Source organism: Phodopus roborovskii, unplaced genomic scaffold, assembly GCF_943737965.1.
Source record: "Phodopus roborovskii unplaced genomic scaffold, PHOROB, whole genome shotgun sequence".
In the NCBI taxonomy this organism is placed as follows: Eukaryota; Metazoa; Chordata; class Mammalia; order Rodentia; family Cricetidae; genus Phodopus; species Phodopus roborovskii.
In genome coordinates, this window is record NW_026126828.1 from 356,563 (window position 1) to 383,407 (window position 26,845).

General features: G+C 40.3%; 1 pseudogene; it reads right to left on the minus strand.

Moving 5' to 3' along the window:
- Window positions 1–1,064: 1,064 nt before the first annotated feature.
- LOC127214630 (patatin-like phospholipase domain-containing protein 4) lies at window positions 1,065–2,442 on the minus strand (annotated as a pseudogene).
- Between the last annotated feature and the right edge of the window lie 24,403 nt (window positions 2,443–26,845).

Genomic DNA, 26,845 nt, shown 5'->3' on the forward strand with positions numbered 1-26,845 from the left:
ACTGTGCTGTGAGTCAGTATTTAAGCCCATTCTTTCCCCACTATTATTATTGTTGTTGTTCGTCTCCACCGTTATTGTTTCGCGGGTTCTTTCCCTTCTTTTTAGTTTTATTTTTTTCCTCCTTCATGTTTTATCCCTGCACGCCCTGCCCATTCCTGTGCCCCCCTCACACACATGACCTGGCCCAAGTCAAAGAACAGAAAATAACAACAAACAACTAAAAATAAACATGCATATCATACATGTAACATAGGTGGAGGAAGTGCAAATATGTAACCCACATATATAACCCAACCGCCAATGTATCGACCACGTATTTATTTCCCCTCCAACCCCAACCACACCCTGGTAAAGCAAATAAAACATGTTATCCATGTGAATTCATGTGTTTACTGCATGTCCTTGTGTTAATTACATGAACTCGTATGTAAACTCTGAGGGCTCCTACGTTTGCTGCAGTGGCTCAGATGTTGCCCACATGACTTCGCGTGCTACTTACATGCTAAGTATGTGACACCAATGCAAACTACCTAGTTACACATGCTAGCTACATGGGATCTCACAGTAAGTACATGAAGCCATAATGTAAGTACATGACCATGTATGGTAAGTACATGAATACCATGTTGTGCACATGGGCTCACATATTAACTACAAGGGATCACATGTCAAATACACAGGCTCACATGCTAACTATACGGGCTCACATGTTAACTACATGGACCTACAAGGCAAAAACATGACCTCATAAGTCAACTGCACAAACTCACATATCGAGAGGCTCACATGTCAACTATACGCGCTCACATGCCATGTACACAGGTTCCAATGCGCACTACACTGGCTCACATGGAAACACCATGACTCCATATGTGAACTGCATGTAATGGAGGCGGCACCAGCCGGGATATCATGTGTACACGCGACATACGTAAGTGTTGTGGAGGTGGCGCATTAGGATCACAGAAGCCACAGGCACGACATGCGTGTAAAACAAACGACAAGCATGTAAATCACAGGGACTTCATTTATTCAGCTACATACATGTGTGCACACACACCTGTTCACCAGAAGCAGCCCTTGCGGCGCAGGAAGCTCATGGTGTCGCAGAAACCATCATGGTACAGGGATTCCAGGCTTGCACAGGACAGCGGGAAGAGCGCTCGGGCCAGGCGGGCAACATTGGCAGTGGAGATCTAGGCGGGGCCGCAAATGAGTGTGGGTGGAGCCAGGAGTGTGTGTGGGCTGGGCTGGAAGTGAGTTTGGTGCAAGCATGCTGTGACAGGAGTGGCCACGGAAGCCCCACATGGCTCACCTGCACGTCCTGTCCAGTCACGTGCACGCTCGAGCCAAGACCTTGGCCAGGGTCGTGGGGTGAGATGTCATGGCATCCACAGAATGGGGATACGGTGAGGGTGCAACCTCCAGGGGGCAGGGGGAGGCTGCGTGATCTGCCCAGGCCTGGGGAGATGGGGGGGCCGGGGGACATGAGAGGAATGGCCACAATATACACGCGTGTTCGGGGTCACCTGTCAGAGAAACGTGTGACCACACCCACCCACACCGCCCTGCCCACCTGACCCTGGAACTCCACGGGCTTCAGCCCTGAGTAAATGGGGACAAAGCAGCTGGCAGAAGGACCTGCACATGAGGGGAAACATAGGACACGCATGAGGGGAAACGTGGGACACACATGAGCATAAACAATACACGTATGTGCAAACATGCGACACACATGTGCAAACACAGATGAAATATACATGTAGGAAACACAGAACATGACACATTCTTACACTTGCGGCCCTGCCCCTCACCTGTACGACGTCCTCACGGGTCGGGAACTGGAACACAAGTCGGTTCTGGAATTTGTTCACCACAGTCAAGGACACATAGAGCTGGCCCTGCACCAGGACATGAGCATGGGCTGGGAGGATCCGGTCTAGGCCGTCCCTGATGGTGCAGGGTGAGGGGGGACACATGTGACCTGTGACCCCTGAAATGGGATCCACATGCGTGACCTATGACATGTTACATGTACCATGTGATGTGTGCCCCACAACATCCCCTTAACCCCCCCATGCACCTCAGCTGCTCCATGAGGTAGAAGCTGGGTGTGGCCACGCCCAGTGGTTGCTGCCTGGTATCCTCGGCCAGGATGTGTGCAAAAGCCTGTGCAGGCCTGTGGGAAGGGTGGGAAGCACACACGTGACCCCTGACATGCAACATGTCACATGTCACATGTGCCCTGCCCACACTCACCTCCAGCTGCTCAGGGGAAGTCAGCAGCACTGCTGCCACCAGGGCCCCGCCCGACGCCCCTGCATAGCCCCTGACATCACCCAGCAGCCCCGCCCCATGTGCCTACAGCCCGGCAGCCACGCCCAGGTGGTAAATGCCCAGGAATCCACAGGCCCTGAAAGACAGGTGGAAGGGCGGGGCCATCCGGGGGTGGGGCAGAGCCTATGGGACGTGTGGGCAGAGTTTCTGGGGGAAGGATGGGGTCACGTGAGGAAAGGAAGCCACGCCCCTTCACAAAAAGAATGACAGAAATGGCGTCTCTGTCTTCACTGCTGCCCTCCTGGACTACGTTTCCAAGGAGGCTGCATGCTGGACCTTGTTCCCTGTGACATCACTGTCTGGCGACTTCCCCTCAGCTTCCCACACTGTGGAATTTTCCCAGCAGTCTCGGAGCCCCGCCCATCTCAGGGTGGAAGGGGACTATGATTCCCAGCATCCTTTGCTACGCCTACAGTGGTCACTGTGTCCTCACTGGTGCGCGGTGCCCTTCAGTGTCCTACCTAGATGGCGGCTTCACTTTATGAAGCCTCTGTTCCCAAGGCCACTGCCAGGGACGATTACTGCCTCCATGCACTGCAGGGCCGGACCAGGCGGTCAAGGCAGCGCCTACTCATTCCAAGTCTGCAGCAATGGCGTCATTGCATTCTTTCTCACAGATTTGAGGAATAAAATGAATGAATAAAGAGATAATTTCTCATAATTCATCCCTAGAGAGATAACAAAATGATATCAACATTGATATCAATGAATAAATAAATAATGAAATCACAAGACACAGTTTAACACCAGCATGGTGGATGCAGACTCTACTCATACTGGAGTAGAAAAAGACAGATTTGAATAATGAAATAATCAGATAGTTAGATCATCCCTTTCACTTGAATCACACAAGATGGCGCCAAACTTCAGGGATCACAGATTAAATAATGAAAGAATTTAATAATTACATCTTTAAATATGTAAGCAGTTGACCTTTTTTGTATCATCAATACCTGGGCAGACTTGCTGAACTGTCATTGTGAATGCAGCGTTTTTAGAAGATATCACATATTTAATGTAGAACGGCTGCCTCAAAAGAGATGGACTGAAATACAACAATCCCTAAGTCTACTCTAACAAATGGATTATCACCTTCCTGAAGGAAATCAACAATGGCAAACTCACCTTTTGACGAATAATTGCGAGTCTTATTATCTTTTGTTCCATACTTTCACTTCTTAGGAGAGAGAGTATTCATAAACTGAAGACTTTGTATTGTTTCTCCACAGACTATGTTCTCTGATGATTAGGTAATCTTGAATTTGGTAACCAGTAAAAGCTGTAGGCACACTTCCAGAGGTGTGGCTATGATTTGTTTAAGCGAATCACATGCTGTCATGAAAAGATTTAGGAGATAGTTATCTTGGGAGACTGTAATGTCCCATAATAACACTTTCTCGAAGCTGCTCTCTGGTCCTTGGCCCATGTTACCAGGATACAGAATGCAAGGAGGGTTGCCAGGCAACATTTATGAACCAACATTCTGTCACAGTCTAGTGCCTCTCCCGCATGCTAAAAGGAGTATACCCACCCATGAACTAACCTTACATCCTCACTGAGTTTCTCACAAAAACAAAGCAGGGCTCTGTCTTTTGACTTCTACATATTTACCAGTCTTTCAAGCTACAACATGCCTATAGTGACATAAGCACGAAACGAAAGAATCATTGTGCAATTCAAGTACAATGATGAGTATTTTAAACCTGTTTTCTATGCTTCAATTTTCTAATTTCTAGAATGGAAACAACAGAATTAATCGCCTCTACCATAATCCTTTTCTCTTTATTGAAAATAAAATAAACTCCTCTTCATTCTCTTACCTTTAGAGGTACTTGATCCCTTGGTTTCTAGGCATTGTTTAGATTTGCATTAGGCTGATGATTAAGGATTTTGAGCAGTGTCTTATGTTTCTTTCAGTCATTTTGGATTCCACAATTGACTGTATTCTATTAAGTCCTGTACCCCGCTTTCTAAAATGGTTATTTAGAGTGATTTATTGTTGGTGGTGTGTCATGTTATCAGACCGACAGTGTTCATTAGATGAGATTCCCTGATCAGGAGATTATACAGTTATTCCATTTTTAAAATCGGTGGTCACTGTGTCCTTCATGGGTCAGTTCTCTTGAGACCTCTCAGAAACCGATGATGCAAAACAGTACAGTTTTTTTAAAATCGTGTAATCATTCAATTATTAAAAATCTACTGTTATGTAATCAGTAATCCCCGTATAAGTCAGTGCCCCTCATTCTCTGGGCACTGCTTCTGGTACCGATCTCCTGCTTTGTCAGTCACACAGAAGCCAAATGACGGATGACACCATCATTACTTACGCAATCAAATGAGTTAATAATTGGATAGTCGTCCATACTTAACTTTCATAAGATGGAACCCAACTCCAGTGATTGCCAAGGAAGTAGTACTTAGATAATTAAATAATGCCACGTGATTAACTCCCATGGAGGAATGGTCCGACTCCAGTCAAGAAAAACAACACCTTCATCAATTTAAATAATGAATATATAATGAAAAATGATTGAATAATATCATGGTGGTGCATACTTAAATCTCTCATGGAGTAGTCACACTGATCTCTTCCTGGAATAATGAGCAATTTGAAAAATTATATTGATAATTAGTGGGCCTTTTATATTAACATTAATGAGATGTCACCAAAGTCCTAAAACTATCGCTGATGTAACCATCTATTTACATAGCTAAATGGTGAAGTAATGAGATGACATTACCTCATCAACTACCAAAATCTGACTCCAAAAGGGACTAATGGTCCATAACATTACCTGTATTTTAAATATGTAAATTAAATGATGAATTATTAATTAATTTCCTAGTTTAACAGTTAAAGAATTAAGTGTAGTATTAGATGACGTGACTGTTTGGTACAACGGTCTCCCCTAAGGAGGCTCAAAACTCCAGTGATCACTGAATACATAATGATAGAATTTCATAATTAAATGAATAAACATTAAACAAGTGGATGGTGTTTTATGCGTGAAGCCTAAATGACTGCTCAATACTGAAGAGACATTGAGTTCTTAATCATAGATTTGAACAAAATATGAATGAATAAAGAGATGCTTTCTCATAATTCACCCCTAGAGAGATAACAAAATGATATCAACATAGATTTAAATAAAGGAAGGAATTAAGAAAGGAAGGAAGGAAGGAAGAAAGAAAGAAAGAAAGAATTCACAAGATATAATTTAACACCAACAAGGTGGATCCCAGACTCCACTCTTCCTGGAGTAGAAAAAGACAGATTTGAATAATGAAATAATCAGATAGTTAGATCGTCTGTCACACTTGAGTGTGACACAAGGTGGCGCCAACTTCAGGGATCACAGATTATATAATGAAAGAATTTAAAAATTACATCTTTAAATAAGTAAGCCGTTGACCTTTTTTTGTATCATCAATTCCTGTGCAGACTTGCCAGGTATGAAACTGTATGCTGTCATCACGCATTTTTAACATGCCATCAGTTAATCGCCAGATAATCATAGTGTCTTGCCTGATGAATTCTGTTGGCCTGACATCATCACAAGCACCTGAATCTCTGTTGTGGTGCGGCAGGACGTGAGATAATGGGCCCAATCCTGGAGTAGCAGTAGTAGCCACAATGTTGATAGCAGCTGAAAGATGGCTGCAGCAGGGGTATCACCAGCATAGCTGATAGAGAGATGTTCTTCCCTGTTCTGAGTCGTCATCCTTTTACCAGGTCAGTGATGGTGGCAACCTGCTAGTGCCACTACTTCTTCTCATGGTAGAACACAACCGATGTGAAGATGTGGAGGAAGAGCATGTAGTCAAAACTCAGACCACCGTGTCGGCCTTGGTGAAGTCCTTGTACTTCTCGTTTGGCACCGTGCAGCCTTCTGGACTCAATCATCCAGCATCCCTCGTACTCTGGGAGATGCATAGATCATTCAGAAAATGCTCTGCCCATGTCTACATCTTTCCTAACCTTGTCCCTGACAGATATTTGCACCCTAACCGTAAAGGGTGATGTCATTGTCAGTTGTTTACATAACTTAATGAATTTAATAAGTCAGTAATACCTAACTGTCACAATAAATAGGTGATGTAGCATTTTACTGGCAGGTAAGCATGGTCAGAATCCAGGCATGAAGGATGTCATCATCATCAATTGAAAAAATGAATCCTAAAATGTGATGATATTACACATTAACTACACAAGAGGGAGCTTTACAGGCCTCTTCATGGAATGGTGGATTGTGGTTTACATTACTATACAAATATTTACATTATCTTGGGGATTAACACAGATTGTCAATTTAAATACATTAATTATGTAATTAGATGATCTGTGGCACCAGATTCCAGGTGTCATGGATGATATATTCAAGTAATGAGTTCATGTAACATCATCCACTTCCCTAAGGTGGCTCCAACCCAGGCTCAAGAAGGATGCTGTCGTGATTAATTTAAATATTTTAACTGCATAATTGACATTAACATGATTGTGGGAAACTCCCAGGTTCATCCCTTATTTAATCTCAGAGACATTGAGTTCTTAGTCATAGATTTGAACAAAAAATGAATGAATAAAGAGATAGTTTCTCATAATTCACACCTAGAGAGATAAGAAAATGATATCAACATTGATTTAAATAAAGAAAGGAAGAAAGAAAGAATGAAAATAAGAAAGAAAGAATTCACAAGATACAATTTAACACCAACAAGGTGGATACAGACTCCACTCTCCCTGGAGTACAAAAAGACAGATTTGAATAATGAATAATGAAATAATCAGATTGTTAGATGGTCTGTCACACTTGAGTCACACAAGGTGGCGCCAAACTTCAGGGATCATAGATTATATAATGAAAGAATTTAATATTAACACCTTTAAATATGTAAGCCGATGACATTTTTTTGTATCATCAATTCCTGGGCTGAATTGCCAGGTATGAAACTGTATACTGTCATCACGCATTTTTAACATGCCATCAGTTAATCGTCAGATACTCATACTGTCTTTCCTGATGAATTCTGTAGGCCTGACCTCATCACAAGCGCCTGAATCTGTTGTGGTGCAACAGGACGTGAGATAGTGGGCCCAATCCTGGCATAGCACTACTAGCCATAATGTTGATAACAGCTGACAAGATGGCTGCTGCAGGGGCATCAATAGCATTGCTGAGAGAGAGATGTTCTACCGTGTTCTGAGTCGTCATCCTTTTGCCAGGTCTCGGTGATGGTGCGGACCTCCTAGTGCCACTCCTACTTCTCATGGTAGACCACAACTGATGTGAAGATGTGGAGGAAGAACAGGTAGTCAACAGACAGACCACCGTGCCGGCCTTGGTGAAGTCCTTGTACTTCTCAGAGGGCATCGTTCAACCTTCAGGACTCAATCACCCAGCATCCCTCGTACTCTGGAAGATGCATAGATCATTCAGAAAATGTTCTGCCCATGTGTACAACTTTCCTAACATTGGCCCTGACAGATTTTTGCACCCTAACCGTAATCAGTGATGGCACTGTCTGTAGTTTACCTAATTTAAAGAATTAAATAAGTCACTAATAGATAACTGTCACACTAAATAGGGGATATAGCATTCTACTGGCAGGGAAGCATGGCCAGACTCCAGCATTGAAGGATGTCATCATCATCAATTGAGTCAATGAATCATACAATGTGATGATATTGCACATTATCTCCACAAGAGGGAGCTTTACAGGTCTCTTCATGGACTGGAGGATTGTTGTTTAAATAACTATACAAATATTTACATTATTTTGGGGATTAACACAGGTTGTCAATTTAAATTCATTTATAATGTAATTAGATGATCTGTGGCACAAGTTTCCAGGTGTCATGGACGATATAATGGCCCGATTCCTGAAAAGAAGAACATCTTCATTGATTTAAATAACTAATATACAATGAAAAATGATTGAAAAATGACAAGGTGGTTCATACTTAAATCCCACATGGAGTAGTCAGACTGATCTCTTCCAGGAATAATGATGTTTTTAAAAAATTAAATTGATAATTAATTACTGGGACTTTTATATTAACACTGTCGAGATGGCACCAAAGTCCTGAACCAATCGATGATGTAAAGATCTATTTACATAGCTAAATGATGAAGAAATGAGATGATATTACATCACCAACTCCAAAAATCTGACTCCAAACAGGACTTATGGTCCATAACATTACCTGTATTTTAAATATGTAAATTAAATGATGAATTATTACTTAATTCCTAGTTGAACAGTTAAATAAGTAAGTGTAGTATTAGGTGACATGATGGTCTGGTACAACGGTCTCCCCTAAGGAGGCTCAAAACTTCAGTGATCACTGAATACATAATGACAGATTTTCATAATTAAATGAATAAACATTAAATAAGTGGATTGTGTTTTATGCATGGATCCTAAATGATTGCTCAATACTGAAGAGACATTGAGTTCTTAATCATAGATTTCAACCAAAAATGAATGAATACAGAGATAGTTTCTCATAATTCACCCCTAGAGAGATAACAAAATGATATCAACATTGATTTAAAGAAAGAATGAAAGAAAGTAAGAAAGAAAGAAAGAAAGAATTCACAAGATACAATTTAACACAAACTAGGTGGATCCAGACTCCACTCTTCCTAGAGTAGAAAAATACAGTTTTGAATAATGAAATAACCAGATAGTTAGGTCGTCTGTCACACTTGAGTCAAACAAGGTGGCACCAAACTTGGTGTATAACACAGATTGTCAATTTAAAATCATTAATTATGTAATTAGTTTATCTGTGGCACCAGATTCCAGGTGTCATGGACGATATAATCATTGCTTTATATAATTAAATAATCACATAGTGAGTTTATGTAACATCATCGACTTCCCTAAGTTGGCTCCAAACCAGGCTCATGAACGATGCTGTCGTGATTAATTTAAATATTTTAACTACATAATTGATATTAAGATGGTCTATGATAATTGCCTCCCACATCGCGTAACCACAGTCCACAGATCATGGATTATCTAATGTCCTATTTTAATAATCAAATAACAACATAATCAGGATGAAATGGTCTGACATACTCCACACAATTGACTCTCTCTTGTCTCCCACATGATTGTGGGAAACTCCCAGGTTCATCCCTTGTTTAATCGCAGAGCAGAGTAGAAACATGTTTAAAAGCTGAACTGTCATTGTATTTGCAGGGTTTTTAGAAGATATAATATTTAATGTTGGGTGGTTGTTCAAAAGAGTTGGACTGGAATCCAATAATCACTAAGTCTACTCTAACAAATGGATGATCACATTCATGAAGGAACTCAACAATGGCAACCTCACCTTTTGATGAATAAATGGGATTCTTATTATCTTTTGCTCCATAGTTTTACTTCTTAGGAGAGAGAGTATTCATAAACACTTTGACCTGTTTCTCCACAGACTACGTTCTCTGATGATTAGGTCATCTTGAATTTAGTAAATTCAAATAAAAGCTGTAGACACACTTCCAAGGGTGTTGTTTTGACTAGTTTAGGCGAATCAAATGCTGTCTTTAAAAATTTTAGGAGATAGTTATCTTCGGAGACTGTAATGTCCCATGATAACACTTTCTCGAAGCTGTTATCTGGTTCTTGGCCCATGTTACCAGGATACAAAATGCAAGCAGGGTTGCCAGGCAACATTTATGAACCCATATTTTGTCACATTCTAGTGCCCCTCCCACAGGCTAAAAGGAATATACCCACCGGTGAACTAACCCTACAGCCTCACTGAGTTTCTCACAAAAAACAAAGCAGGGCTCTTTCATTTGACTTCTACATATTTACCCGTCTCTCATGCTACAACATGCCTATAGTGACATAAGCATGAAATTGAAAGAATCATTGTGCCATTCAAGTACAATGATGAGTATTTTACTCTTGTTTTCAATTCTTCAATTTGCTAATTTCTAGAATGGAAACAATACAGTTAATCGCCTCTACCATAATCCTTTTCTCTTTATTGAAAATAAATTAAACTCCTCTTCATCCTCTTACCATTAGAGGAGCTTGATCCCATGGTTTCTCAGAGTTGTTTAGATTTGCATTAGGCTGATGATTAAGGATTTTGAGCAGTGTCTTATGTTTCTTTCAGTCATTTTGGATTCCTCAATTGACTGTTCTCCATTAAGTCCTGTACCCCGCTTTCTAAGATGGTTATTTAGAGTTATTTATTGTTGGTGGTGTGTCATGTTATCAGCCCGACAGAGTTCATGAGATGAGATTCCCTGATCAGGAGATTATACAGTTATTCCGTTTTTAAAATCGGTGGTCACTGTGTCCTTCATGGGTCAGTTATGTTACAACCTCGCAGAAACTAATGATGCGTAACAGTACAGTTTTTTAAAATCATGTAATCATCCGATTGTTAAAAACGTACTACTACGTAATCAGTAATCACTGTATGAGGCAGTGTCTCCCATTCTCTGGGCACTGCTTCTGGTACCGATCTGCTGCTGTGTCAATACCACAGCACCCACATGACAGATGACACCATCATTACTTACGCAATCAAGTAAGTTAATAATGGGATGGTCCTCCATACTTAACTTTCATAAGATGGAACCAAACTTCAGTGATTGTCAAGGAAGGAGTACTTAGATGATTAAATACTGCCACGTGATTAACTCCCATGGAGGAATGGCCCTACTCCAGTCAAGAAGAACAACATCTTCATCTATTCAAATAAGGAATATATAATGAAGAATGATTGAGTAATGTCATGGTGGTGCATACTTAAATCCCACATGGAGTAGTCAGACTGGTCTCTTCCTGGAATAATGATTTTTTTATAAAATTAAATTGATAATTAATTATCTGGCGTTTTATACTAACACTGACGAGATGGCACCAAAGTCCTAAAACTATCTCTGATGTAATGACCTATTTACAGAGCTAAATGATGAAGTAATGAGATGATATTACATCGTCTACTCACAAAATCTGACTCCAAAAGGGACTTAGGGTCCATAACATTACCTGTGTTTCAAATACGTTAATTAAGTGATGAATTATTATTTAATTTCCTAGTTTAACCGGTAAATAAGTAAGTGTACTATTAGATGATGCGATGATCTGGCACGATGGACTCCCCTAAGGAGGCCAAAAACTTTAGTGGTCACTGAATACATAATGACAGATTTTCATAATTCAATGAATAAATATTAATCTAGTGGATGGGGTTATATTCACGAAACCTAAAGATTGATCAATACTGAAGAGTCATTGAGTTCTTAATCATAGATTTGAACAATAAAATGAATGAATGAAGAGATAATTTCTCATAATTCACCCCTAGAGAGATAACAAAATGAGATCAACATTGATTTAAATAAATAAATAATGAAATCACAAGAGACATTTTAACACCAACAAGGGGTCTCCAGACTCCACTCTTCTGGGGGTAGAAAAGACAGATTTAAATAATGAAAGCATCAGATTGTTTGATCGTCTGTCACACTTGAGTCACACAAGGTGGCACCGCACTTCAGGGTTCACAGATTATATAATGAAAGAATTTAATAATTACTTCTTTACATATATAAGTCGTTGAACTTTTTTCGTATAAACGATTCCTGGGCAGATTTCCCAGATATGAAAACGGATGCTGTCATCACAGATTTTTTAATATTCCATCAGTTAATCGTCAGATAATCATACGTTCTTGCCTGGTGAATTCTGTTGGCCTGACATCCTCACCGGTGCCTGAATCTCCGTTGTGTTGCGGCAGGACCCGAAGTAATTGGCCCATTCCTGGCATACCAGTAGTAGCCAAAATGTTGATATAAGCTGAAAAGGTGGCTGCAGAAGGGGCATCAACAGCATAGCTGAGAGAGCGATGTTCTTCCGTGTTCTGAGTCGTCATCCTTTTGCCAGGTCTCGGTGATGGTGCCGACTTCCTAGTGCCGCTACATCTTCTAGACGTAGACCACAACCGATGTGAAGATGTGGAGGAAGAGCAAGTAGTCAATACCCAGACCACCATGCAGACCTGGGAAAAGTGCTTGTACTTCTCGCAGGGCACCATGCAATCTTCTGGATTCTATTCTCCAGCATTCCTAGTGGTCTGGAAGACGCATAGACATTCAGAAAATGCTCTGCCAATGTCTACAAGTTTCCTAATTTGTCGCTGACTGATATCTGCAACCTAATAATAATCAGTGTTGGCATTGTCTGTCGTTTAAGTAATTTAAAGAATTAAATAAGTCAGTGATAGCTAACTGTCCCAATAAAGAGGTGATGTAGCGTTTAACTGGCAGGGAAGTATGGCCAGACTCCAGTCATGAAGAATGTCATCATCATCCATTGAAACCATCAATCATAAACTGTGATGATATTGCACATTAACGCCAAAAGAGGCAGCTTTACAGGACTCTTCATGGAATGGAGGATTTTTGGTTTACATAATTACACACATATTTACATTATCTTGTGGATTAACACAGATTGTCAATTTAAATAGATTAATTATGTAATTAGATGATCTGTGGCACCAGATTCCAGGTGTCATGGACGATATAATCATTATTTTGTATAATTAAATATTCAAATAATGAGTTCATGTAACATAATCCACTTCCCTAAGGTGGCTCCAAACCAGGCTCATGAACGATGCTGTCGTGATTAATTTAAATATTTTAAATACATAATTGATATTAAGATGGTCTATGGTAATTGTCTCCACATCGCTGTAACCACAATCCTCTGATCATGGATTATCTAATGTCCTATTTTAATAATCAAATAACAACATAATCAGAGGATGAAATGGTCTGCCATTCTCCACACAATTGTCTCTCAGTTGACTCCCACATGATTGTTGGAAACTTCCAGGTTCATCCCTTATTTAATCGCAGAGCACAGTAGTAACATGTTTAAATACTGAACTGTCATTGTGTATGCAGTGTTTTTCGAAGATATCACATATTTAATGTTGGACGGCTGCCTCAAAAGAGATGGACTGAAATCTAATAATCGCGAAGTCTATTCTAACAAACGGATTATCACCTTCCTGAAGGAAGTCAACAATGTCAAACTCACTGGTTTGATGAATAATCGTAGTCTTATTATCTTTTGCTCCATAGTTTTAATTCTGAGGAGAGAGAGTATTCATAAACAGAAGACTCTGAACTGTTTCTCCACAGACTATGTCCTCTGATGATTAGGTAATCTTGAATTTGGTAACCAGGAAAAGCTGTAGGCACACTTCCAGAGGTGTGGCTCTGACTTGGTTATGCGAATCAAATGCTGTCATGAAAAGGTTTAGGAGATAGTTATCTTGGCAGACTGTAATGTCCCATGATAACACTTTCTCAAAGCTGCTCTCTCATCCTTGGCCCATGATACTAGGATACAGAATGCAAGGAGGGTTGCCAGGCAACATTTATGAACCAACATTCTGTCACATTCTAGTGCCCCTCCCACAGGCTAAAAATAGTATACCCACCAGTGAACTAACCCTACAGCCTCACTGAGTTTCTCACAAAAACAAAGCAGGGCTCTCTTTCATTTGACTTCTACATATTTACCGTCTCTCAAGCTACAACATGCCTATAGTGACATAAGCATGAAAACGAATGCATCATTGTGCCATTCAAGTACAATGATGAGTATTTTACTCTTGTTTTCCATGCTTCAATTTTCTAATTTCTAGAATGGAAACAATACATTTAATCGCCTCTACCAGAATCCTTTTCTCTTTATTGAAAATAAAGCATACTCCTCTTCATCCTCTTACCATTAGAGGAGCTTGATCCCACGGTTTCTGAGAATTGTTTAGATTTTCATTAGGCTGTAATTAAGGATTTTGAGCAGTGTCTTATGTTTTTTCAGTCATTTTGGATTCCTCAATTGACTGTTCTCCATTAAGTCCTGTACCCCGCTTTCTAAGATGGTTATTTAGAGTTATTTATTGTTGGTGGTGTGTCATGTTATCAGCCCGACAGAGTTCATGAGATGAGATTCCCTGATAAGGAGATTATTCAGTTAATCCATTTTTAAAATCGGTGGTCACTGTGTCCTTCATGGGTCAGTTCCCTTGCAACGTTGCAGAAACTGCTGATGCGAAACATTACAGTTTTGAAAATCGTGTAATCATTTGATTGTTAAAAATGTACTACTACGTAATCAGTAATCACTGTGTAATGCAGTGTCCCCCATTCTCTGGGCACTGCTTTTGGTACCGATCTGCTGCTGTGTCAATCCCACAGCAGCCAAATGGCGGATGACAACATCATTACTTACGCAATCAAATAAGTTAAAAATTTTATAGTCCTCCATACTTAACTTTCATAAGATGGAACCAAACTTCAGTGATTGTCAAGGAAGGAGTACTTAGATGATTAAATACTGCCACGTGATTAACTCCCATGGAGGAATGGCCCTACTCCAGTCAAGAAGAACAACATCTTTATCGATTCAAATAATTAATATATAATGAAAAATGATTGGGTAATGTCATGGTGGTGCATACTTAAATCCCACATGGAGTAGTCAGACTGGTCTCTTCCTGGAATAATGATTTATTTATAAAATTAAATTGATAATTAATTAGCTGGTGTTTTATGTTAACACTGACGATATGGCACCAAAGTCCTAAAACTATCGCTGATGTAATGACCTATTTACAGAGCTAATTGATGAAGTATTGAGACGATGTTGCATCGTGTACTCACAAAATCTGACTCCAAAAGGGACTTAGGGTCCATAACATTACAGATTCAGTATCAGCCTGGGGACCTAGACTTAGACCCTCAGGTATTGAGAATTAAATAGATGCTGTATTTTAACATAATGAAGATGCATAGGAGAGAATGTAAGTGTCGGAATGCAGACCCTTGGTGGAGGGGTTGCTTCATATCTTGTGAACTCCACCCTTCCCACCACATGGAGGTGGGGATATAGGTCCAAAGGAACTGAGGGCATAAGAGTAAAATTACCTGGATGTACTGTGTTCTCCTCATGATGCAATGTGTGAGTAGCGTTCTCATGAGCTGGTCAAATTGAAACATAACTCCTCCTGACTTCCTAAAATTCTCCCATTTCCTCCATTTCCCCTGAAAGTAGGGAACAGGAAGCTATTCCTGATTAGAAGCTTACTTAGAATAAGACATACTTTAAGCAAGACATCCCTCCCCCAGGTTTTATCTTTTCTTTTGTTCTGCCTTTCCATTTTCCCTCATCTTCACACACCTCTACCCCAAGACCTGTCAGTGAATTGTGAACGTCTGTTTCATGTCACTCATGTACTATTAAATAATTGTTGTAGAAATTTTTTTGTTGAAGTCTTTAATTGCCTTCCTGGCCTTACTTGCTGTTTTTTATTACTATTTAAATTCTATAAAGTTTCAGTTGTAATCTGACCCTGAAAGAATTTAAAAATGGCAGTGTCCATGTAATGCAAAAGTCTGTTTTAGGGTTCAGGTTGTGGTGGTGCTTGCCTTTAACCCCAGTACTCAGGACACACAGGCAGACAGATTTCTGTGAGTTTCAAACAAATGTCATGATCACAGCTAGTCTCACTACAACTGAGGCTATTGCACAAGGAAACCCTGTCTCAAAATCCCCCAACAAATCTGATTTTGGCTATGTCCCATTTGCCCATTAGCCAGAAAAAGATGCATGCTATCATTACAAAATATTCTTTATTTATCTCTTAAGTCTATGGAGTTATTTCTCATTGGAAAGGCAGACTATAGATCAGCTGCACTTCCAGCTTTTTAGAATTATGTTTCTGAGACAGGCTCACTATTTATGACATAGGTGTCCTTGATCCCACTTTGTTGCTTCTCTTGATTATCCCTTCTTAAATAAATGAATGTATTCCTTCAGTACATGCTTTAGATCAAGTATCGTAAACACTTTATTTGTGGATACCAATTATTTTTGCAGAAATATTTAATAAACAGACCTCATTAATCTGTAACACTGCAATTTGATTTAAAATATGACCCATTCCAAAATCACAAATGATCTAAAAATACCAGAAGATGAAAAATTATGTCCTTAGAGTTTTAAAATTTAACATTTACGTCATGGAGTAAACTATCCATTGCTTTTACAGGAAAACAAAAATTTCATGAGTAGCATGTTTTCTGCCTTCATACTAGAGTAAAATGAATAGTTTTTCTGAGTGTATTGCAAGGGCAAACAGGGTAAGTAATCAGCTGTTTAAGTAACATCATGAAAAAGGCTCTGCTTCAGGAAACATGATGGTTTGAGTGTGATTGGGCCGATGATATCATAGGGAGTGGTACTATTAGAAGGTAAGGCTTTGCTGCAGTTAGGTTTGCATTTTGGGAAGAAGAGCATCACTGATGATGGACTTTCAGGGTTTGCATGTTCTGGATATGAGCAAGTGTGTAATATGATGTCCTCTGGCCTGTGTATCAAGATGAAACCAGCATCGCATTCTTCTTCCAATTATGTTTTCTCTTATTATGAAAATGGACTGTACCTCTGAAACTGTGAGTGACTGCAATTAAGTGTCTTCTATATAAGATCTCTCTTGAATAGTATAGTGGTGAATATCTCATCCCTGCCTGTCATTGGTGAGACCAGGGTTGGGTTCCCTGACTGGAGAGTACTACTCAGGAGGCAGAGTCAAACAGATCTCTGTTAGTTGGAGACCAGACTGATATATAAGACTAGTTCCAGGACAAACTCCAAAGCCACAGAGAAACTCTTTCTCAAACAACAACAACAAGACTTGTGGAATTTGTTTGTGTATATACACAGCAATAAAAAAACTTAACTAATGCATATTAGGTGGTTGTGTTCTTTAAATACTCAGGGTGCATTAATTCATGTCAGGTGAATGAAGACAGACTAGATTTGTGTGATCAAAATTTTGCAACTTTATATTGAGCTGGGCCATGGCACACAAGGTTAGGTCAATGAAAATTGCATGGATCACATTTAATCGTGCCTGTACTACCCTGTGCTGGGTAGAAACTACTGCAAATCCTTCAGGATGAGGCTTTGGATGTTCATTCAGAAGCAAATACAGATCATTTATTGATGGTTTACTAAACCCTGTGGCTGGTGTTGGGGACTGCAAATAAAGAGAGGAATATGAAAGAATTGAGTTTATTTAAGAACTTTAATTTTGCTGTAGACACTGTGCAGAAAGAGGTGGGAGACAGAAGGAACACGAGCAATTTCCTGTTTTCCCTTGGTGGAAATTAGCAGTGTGGAGCCTGTAATCAATTTTAGATGATGTACAAAATGCCTGGCTGGCCATTTCTTTGTATCCATCCACAGACAAGAGTAATCCATAATCTGGATAATGGACAGATGTTAATATGAAACCAAATTGCAGGCTCTCTTGTAGGAGCTCCGATGTAAACCACTGCCACACAGCATGATGCATGTCTAGGCTTCAGATCTTGAAGAGCAACTCTGCCTAGCTGTCATTGCTATTGGGATTTTGAGGGACCATGTGACTTGTGCTGACCAGGTCAATGGCCTTTGTGCTCTGAGCCTACCTGCATATATGTTCTCAGAGGAGAATGAGATAGCTTTTATATCAGTATCCATACTGGTCTGTGGTGGTGCAAAACTTTAATCCAAGCACTTGGGAGGTAGAGGCAGACAGATCACTGTGAATTCTAGGCCAGGCTGATTTTCAAAGAAAATTCCAATCCTACAGAGAAACCCTGCCTTGAAAAACCAAATCAAACCAAAAGAAAACAAAAGAGAAACAAATATTGCTTTCCTGTGTGCATCACAGGCTTGCTTTTGCCATGTTTTGGAACACACAAGGGAGAAACTATAATTTTGGCTTCTGGAATTTAGGAATATGGCATTCCACATTCAGGTTTGTCTTACTTGTGACGTACAATTTAAACGTCAGTTGAAAAAGGAGATGGGTGTCATCCTTCAGCAAGATTTGACCAGAGTGCTTTTAACTTTCCATTACCACATTTCAACCAGGAAAGTTGAAATCAAATAACATTCTTGTACTTAAGACATAATCTTTCCTGCTATAGGATGTCTGAGTCTTGATGGTGAATGTCTCCCACCTAAATAACAATATGTCTGGGCCCAGTCAGTTTTACACACACCCTTCAGGCAGGGAGTAAGTGCAGCTATACAGTGCCTGAAGGCAGTGCCTGAAGTTATGAAGTGTGTTTAGTATTATGGGAAGCAATTCCTATTAGCCATTTATAGCTATTAATAGAAATCCTCTGGCATTGCCCTAACTTTGGTTGATGACTTAAGTTTAGTGAATGAATAAAATGGAGCTTCATTTTTTAAAGGACCACGAAATACCATCATACTTGAAGAAATATTTTACAGGATCTACAAAGTGGAAGCCATATAGATCCTACTGAGTCTATTCCTTTAATAGCTTTAGAGAGCATTTCTTTGAAATACTCGTGTATGCTGAAGACCAGCTGAGACATCTAGATTCATAAACCAAACAACTACAGAATTCTTCAAATTTCCATTGTTAGGCAAATATTAAGAAGCCCTCAGCTTCTGAGACAGCCCAATAATCCACTTTCAACAAAAACAGAGGGCTGTATTCTTCCATTCCTTCTCAAGTAGAGAACATTGAATAATTCAGCTCTGATTTCACCTGCCCAATGTGGAAGCTGAGCTGGCTCACTATAGTGCTCATAGAGGCATTCTTCCCAGCCACTTTCTCTCTGAATATTCAAGTTACCATGAAACAACACTTTTTATTATTATTCATTTCTCAAAAATTTGACACTACCTTCAGGATTAAAACTCACAATGCAATGGAGCCATCACCCAGGTGTCTGTCAGGGACAATATATCATCTTGTTTGTGATATGGTTCCTGCATTTTTTCATGGTTTTCTGATGTGCCTGTGGCAACCTGGTAAATACTACCCACAATACTTTTGATCTCTGCAAGAATCTATAGAACAGACACCTTTTATGCCCTAAGTCTCCTTATTTTTTTAATATTCTGGGCAGCATGATCTACAGATAGAGTTCCAGGATCAGCCAGTATTGAAAACATGTGTTGGAAAATCGATAAAAAAAAATAAAAAAAAAAAAAAAATTAATTAATGAGAAAAAAATCTACTACAAAATGACGGAATGAGTATTAGTAATAGTTATAGTTGTAATCACAATAATCCTCCTCCTCATCATCATCATAATTATAATAATAATTAAGATTCTGAATTGTCCAGCCTTGTCCACAAAGTGTGTTCCAAGTCAAAAAGTACTACACAGCCAAACCCTGTCCTGAAAAACCAAAATAAATGAATAAATAAATAAATAAGAATATAAAAGAAAAAGAAATGCATGTTTTTACTTTGTCTTTAAGAACACTTTAACCATTGAGGAATTACTCTTGTCACTCAAGCCTCACTAGCCAATCAGGGAATCTGGGCCCAAAGGCTAACCTAAGGTTTTTCAGGAAATTTCCTGGAGCCATGCTGCAGGCTTGATTTTATAGCACAACAGGCTCCACTGGATTGGTTGCTGTGCTGTGAGTACTGCTATAAAAAAATATGAAGAGCATGGATGAGCAAGGAAGACATAGAATGGTAAGCAAGGAAATGCTATCCTAAGATTAAGAGGATGGTATTTGGAGGCAGAGAGTCTGTGAGTTGGGGCTTCCCTGAGGATGGTTGAAAACCTATTGAGTCATTCAAATTTGTGAGGTCCCATGTATTCCTAGAAGCTATGCAGATCATGGTGCAAAATATGAATACTTCTACTTTTGGGCTGAATCTGAGGATTGATTTCAATCAGGGAGCATTGTATGGAAATGTCTTCATAGTCAGCACCAACATGCTTTTCATGAACATGGAAGGCAAGTTGCAGAACATGGAGAGGTCCAGTTTGTTCAGTGCATTCAAGATCTTCCCTTTTTTTTTATTTTATATACCTAAGTCCATTTAAATGAAAACAAACATTTAGACAGTATTTGGGAATTTGGACGTCGTTCTTTCAAAACTACTTCCTGCTTGTAAGGGGCGCTGTCATCGGGGATTCTAAGAAGATGCAGAAATCATGGCTGAAGTCTGTAAGGCTGCTTGGTCCAGCTGTTTTGAATTTAGGATCACCTGGTACTCTTTTTCAGGTGGTCTGGCTTGTTCAAACCACATTAGTCTGGAAGGAATCCACAGCTTTTCATTTTCTGTGCAAACAAAAATAAAAATCCTTTTCCCCAGTAACTTGTCCTTGAACTTAAATATCGGAGTCAAAGCATTTTTTTTATTATTGAATTTATAATTTTACATGTCGACCCCAGTTCCGTCTCCCTCCCTTCTTTCCTTCTTCCCTCGCTCCCTCCCATTTACTCTCTCTGCCCTTTCACATGCACCCTAACCACCCTCCCATCTCATCCCCACAACCCAATTCAATGTGTAGGGGAATGCCATCACGTTGGGGTCATGTAGATCTGACAGGTCATGTGAAGTAGGGACTAGGGCTTCTCTCCTGTCTCTAGGTTAAGGCACGTATCCCTCCATGGAGGATGTGTTCACAAAGTCCTTTTGTACACCAGGGATACATCCTGGCTCCACTGTCTGAGATCCTTTAGACTGCTCAGTCCTTCTGCCTGAGACCCATATTCAGGGGGGCCTTAGTGAGTTCCATGCTTCCTTCCCAGGTATCAGTCTGGTGGTCCGTTAGCTCCTCCCTGTTCAGGTAAGCTGTCTCTATGTGTTTCTGCAGTCTGGTGTTTCTGTCCTCTCCATCTGCATCTGGGTTGTAGTTTGACTCAGTGTTTATGTATGGGTGTTTTTGCTCCTGTTTCCAGCAGGCGTTAGTTGAGGGATCCATGGATAAGTTAGTTGTTGATCTCACTATCCGGGAAGGTCATTTATGGTAGCCCATCCATGGAAGCTCAAATTGTTAGTTGGCTGCACTCTTGTAGTTATCTAGACCTTTCTTTGTGTTTAGTTTTATCCTCAAAAAATATTGGCTCCCTCTTTTATGTTCTCTCTCTCTCTCTCTCTCTCTCTCTCTCTCTCCCTGTCTCCTGTTTTCTATTCCTAACTGGGCTCAATCTTCCTGGTTGCATGTGTTTTCCTTTCTTCCCTCTCATTTTCTCTTACTTCTCTCTCCCTTCTCTGCCCCCCCCACTTCCCCTGTGCTCTGGGAAATTGTCCCTTCCCGGTTCTGTGACGGACTTTATATGAATCTCTTAGAATACACCACTGGTGGTGTGAATTACAGGCCGGTGATCCTTTGATCTAGGTCTAAAATCCATATATGAGTGAGTACATACTATGGTACTCTTTTTTGTGATTGGGTTACCTCATTCAGGATGGTTTCTTCAAGTGCTATCCACTTGTCTGCAAATTTCAAGATACCATTATTTTTTTTCTCCAGAGTAGTGTTCCATTGTGTAGATGTGACACATCTTCATTATCCATTCTTCAATTGAGGGACATCTAGGTTGCTTCCAGGTTCTTCCTATTACAAATAGTGCTGCTATGAACATAGTTGAACAGATGTCTTTGTTGCCTGGATGTGGATCATTTGGGTATATGTCTAAGAGGGGGATGACCAGGTCCTGTGGTAAAGTAATTCCCATTTTCCTGAGGAACAGCCATACTGATCTCCAAAATGGCTGTATGAGTTTGAACTCCCACCAGCAGTTGACGAGTGTTCCCCTTTCTTTACATCCTTTGCAACATGAGTCATCATTGGTATTTCTAATTTTAGCCATCTGGCAGGAGTAAGATGGTATCTCAACGTTATTTTGATTTACATTTCCCATATAGCTAAGGATGTGGAGCACTTAATTAAGTGTCTTTCAGCTTTCTTGATTTCCTCTATTGAGAATTCTTTCTTCTGTTCTGTACCCATTTTTTAATAGGGTTATTTGGTGTTTTGTTGAATGGTTTCATGAGTTCTTTGTATATTTTGGAGATCACTCCTTTGTCAGATATAGGATTGGTGAAAATCTTTTCCCAGTCTGTGGGCTTCCCTTTGGTCAAGTGGACTGTGTACTTTGCCTTACAGAAGTGTCTAAGTTTGAAGAGGTCCCATTTATTAATTGTTGCTCTCAGTGTCTGTGCCCCAGGAAGCGGTCTCCTATACCAATTTCTTCTAGAATACGTCAAACATTCTCTTCTAAGAGGTTTTATGGGGCTGGATTGATGTTGAGGTCTTTGATCCACTTGGACTTGAATTTTCTGCATGGTGACAGACATGGGTCTATCTGCAGTCTTCTACTCACCCCCATCCAATTGTGCCAGCACCATTTGTTGAAGATGCTGTCCTTGCCCCATTGTATAATTTAGCTGTTTTGTTGAAAATCAGGTGTTCATAGGTGTATGAGTTAATATAAGTATTTTATATTTGATTCCATTTGTCTACCTGTCTATTTTTATGCAATTACCAGGCTGTTTTCAGAACTATAGCTCTATAGTAGAGCTTAAAGTCAGGGATATTGATGCCTCCTGAAGTTATTTTATTGTATAGGGTGGTTTTGGCTATCCAGGGTCTTTTGTTTTCGGATGTACAGTTGATTATTATCCTTTTAAGGTGAGTCAAGAATTGTGGTTGGATTTTAATTGGGATTGCATTGAATCTGTAGATTGCCATTTTTACTATGTTTATCATACCTATCAAAGAGCATAGGAGATCTTTCCATCTTCTGGTATCTTCTTTTTTTCTTTACATCCACAAAGTTCTTATTATATAAGTCTTTTACTTGTTTGGTAAGCGTTACAGCAAGATACTTTATGTTGCTTGGCGGCTACTGTAAAGGGTGATGTTTCTCTGATTTCTTTCTCTGTCTCTTTGTTGTCTCAAAAAAATTAGTGCTACTGATTTTTTTTTTTTTGAGTTTATCTTGTATGCTGCTAGTTTGCTGAAGGTGTTTATCAGCTGTAGGAGTTCCCTGGTAGATTTTATTGGGTTGCTTATGTAAACTAGCATATCTTCTGCAAATAGAGACAGTTTAACTTCCTCCTTTCCAATTTGGATGCCCTTGATCTCCTTTTGTTGTCTTATAGCATTAGCTAGAACTTCCAGTATGATATTGAAGAGATATGGAGAGAGAGGGCAGTCTTGTCTTGTTCATGAGTTTAGAGGCTTAAGTTTCTCTCCATTCAGTTTGATGTTGGCTGTTGGTTTGCTGTATATTGTTCTTATTATGTTTAGGTATGTTCCTGTTATCACTGACCTCTCCATGACCTTTATCATGAAGGGGTATTGAATTTTGTCGAAGGCTTTTTCAGCATCTAGGGAGATAATCATATGGTTTTTCTTTCTCAGTTTGCTTCTATGGTGTCATGTCCAACCTACCCCTTCAAGGAAGACATGACTCAGACAAGATTTTCTTCAAGCAGTTTATTCAGGATCCTTGAACAGCTTCTTCTTCTGACCCCAGGGAAACACCCACACAGGCTTAAATCCCCATGTGATTACCAACCCCAGTGAGCCACATGGACCCTTCAGATAGGCTGCTCTTATAAAGAAACAAGCAAGCTGAACAGGTTAGTCAAATAAGGACTTGTTTACAATAGAGCGCTCACCATTGGGAAAGTGGAAGGCAGAAGCCAGCACCATCTTTAAGGCATGGGACTTTGCAGCTCTCTACAGTTCCCCATTTTTGTTTTATTAATGCAACAGGCAAGGGTAGTGTTCTGATCTCCAGTAACTTAGTGGACATTGTAATGACCCTGAATCCTGGTAGTCAGCCAAGTCAGTGGCACACCCGTCCAGTATCTTTTCCTGGAGGTGGGGCCTCAGACACCAACCCACATGCAACCATAATTGCCCTTCTCAGAGTTGCTTGCATCCAGAGCCAACTTGGAGAGCAGTGCTAAGCCATACAACCTGAGGTGGTTAAAGATTGTTCCATATTTTCTTCGAAATAAAGAATCAGACAGATAAACAGAACAGAAAAACACATAGACAGCCGGCACAAAGACACACTGCGCGTTTTTGGCGTAAAACTGAAACCAGTTACTGAGTTGGAGTCACAGAGGGTCTTAAGCCCCCTGGCCCCTCCAAAACCAGGAATCTCTAGGACTTGTTGTGGGCCCTGAAAAATCGGGCGCCCCAGATCCCTGGACTGTCTCCCAGGGTGGCAGGTAGAAGCCCGAGCTCATCAGCTCCTTCTTAAGCCGCCTCCAGACACGAGTAGCCGATTACGGATCGCTGTGCAACAAGCAACAAGTAAAAGACATATGAACAAGACCACAAAGAACAGAAATTAAGCGCTGGCCAGTTTACCTCCCGGTGGGTGTCAGTGTCAGTCTCTAGGGGGAAGGGTCTCCAATCTGGGTGGAACCTCCAATGAAAGACCACCATGAGACCCCAAGAGTTGGGAGCCTGTCAGGGGGGGAAAGCCCTTGCCCCCCAAGAGAGGAGACCAGACCACTCCTGCAAGTGCAGGAGGTTATTTATTGTTTACACAGGTACCTGTGGACACTTCAGTCTTTCGGGGGACTGAGCGTGCCGAGGTTAAAACTCAGGCAGTTTATATAGGTTTGGGGTGGCAAGAAGCAGGCTTACAGAAGCAGAAGCATGGTTACAGGGACTTCATTGTTTCATCTAAATGTAGCAGTTGTAGTTAACCAAGGACAGTAGGTTATTCTGGTTGGGCACAAAGAATACAAAGAATTCAGTTATGACTATCTCAGCATACTGGACACTGTTCTGCTGACCTTGTTTTGGTCCAAGCTGCAGACCACAGCTATCTGGTTGCCGCTGGATGAGAGCAGCACCTGGTTCGCTCCTGTACTTTTCTCATAACTTGACCTTGTCAAATTAGCAAGAGCAATTTAAATAGGCAATAAGCATAGTGGGGGGTCTTTCAGTATATTATACACCGTGGACAGTTCAAAACAACCTGTTCCGGGCGTCTGCTCTTGACGAATGGAATTTCTGTTGAAGAGTCCTTGCATTTACATGAAATTGCTGATGGAATTGCCTAGCCTGATCTAAAGATGAGCTGTAAAAAATACATTCCACCATTGTCCATTGATCAACAATGTAATTTCCTTCACTTAAGGGCCCAGGCAGGCAAACCCGTATGAGCTCTAATATGATGAATATGAAAGCATTTCTTTCTCAACCTAATTGATCTTTGTAACTCTTGTAAGAGTGAACAAACAACACTACTAATTTTAGTAGGGCCTGCTAATTCCAAAATTTTTACTGCATTCACCACATATGCTGAATCTGAGATCAAGTTAAATGCAAATTGGCAAATTTTGAATACTTCGACTACAATTTTCAATTCTACAATTTGAGGGGATCCTACCTGAAATTGACACAACACAGGAGGATTATTTGCAATCATATATGTCCCACAACCAGTTTTTGAACCATCAGTAAAAACATTTGTTTGGCACTCCACTATGTGAGACTGAGGAAGTTACTTTTGGAAAAATCACAGGATGTTCCTTTAAAAATGATATTAAATCATGTTTGTGATAATGATTATCTATCGTTCCTTCAAACCCACATTGCAATATGGCCCAATTATCGATAGTGCCACACAAGATCTTAACCTGGTGACAGTAGTAAAGCACCACAAGTAGCGCTGGGGGCAGTCCAAAAAATTGAATGCTTTGTTGAATTCCACTATGAGGCAAACTAGCGACTGCTGTGGGATAACGTTCTATTGCTTTCACTGGGGAGATTTTGGGATGAATCCAAAGAAGTGATCCATCCTGACATAACAACCCTGTAGTCTGATTTTAAGTAGGGAGAGTGCAAAATGTGATAGCTTGACCTTCCTTCCATCTAGATAGAAAAGCATTTTGTAGTCTTTCCTCACCTTTACATAAGACTTCTCTCACTTCAACAGTCAATTGCCTAGGAGAATCAAGAGCTGGATCCCCTACTAATATATTATATAATGGCTTTAATTCATAATTTGGCAACTTTAAATAACTCCTAGTCCAATTAACATCTCCTAATAACTTCTGAAAGTCATTTAACATTTTCAAATTATCCTTTCTCAACTCAATCTTTTGAGGAACAATTTGTCTTTCATACACTTTGGCTCCTAAATAATTAACAATCTTATCCTTTTGAACCTTTTCAGGGGCTATAAATAACCTTTTCCAATGATTTAACCAAATCTTCATAAGCCTGATCTAAAATTTGTTCATCCTTGGCCGCCAACAATATATCATCCATATAATAGATGCATTTCAAGGCATGAAATTTCCATCTTAACTCTAGGAGTCATGCAGTGTCTATTCAGTTCTTCAAATTGGGCTACTGTAAAAGAAGCTGAAAACCCATATGTTCTCATAGATTCAGCCAAAGCCTTGATGACCTTGAAGTCTAAAAGCTCCTCATATCTATTGCCTTGGGCATCCTGGCAAACCGGAAAAGCTAGACCAAGGTCAGTTTGCACTGCTCTCCACACCTCAGGGCAAAAGGAATGCCCTGTCCTTCGGCGCCACCCTTCCTCCATCTGATAAGGGGAGCCACCAATGCTTTATTCCAGGGGGATCCTCCTCCTCCTTGCATCACCATTTCTCCTTCCCTTCCCCTCTCCG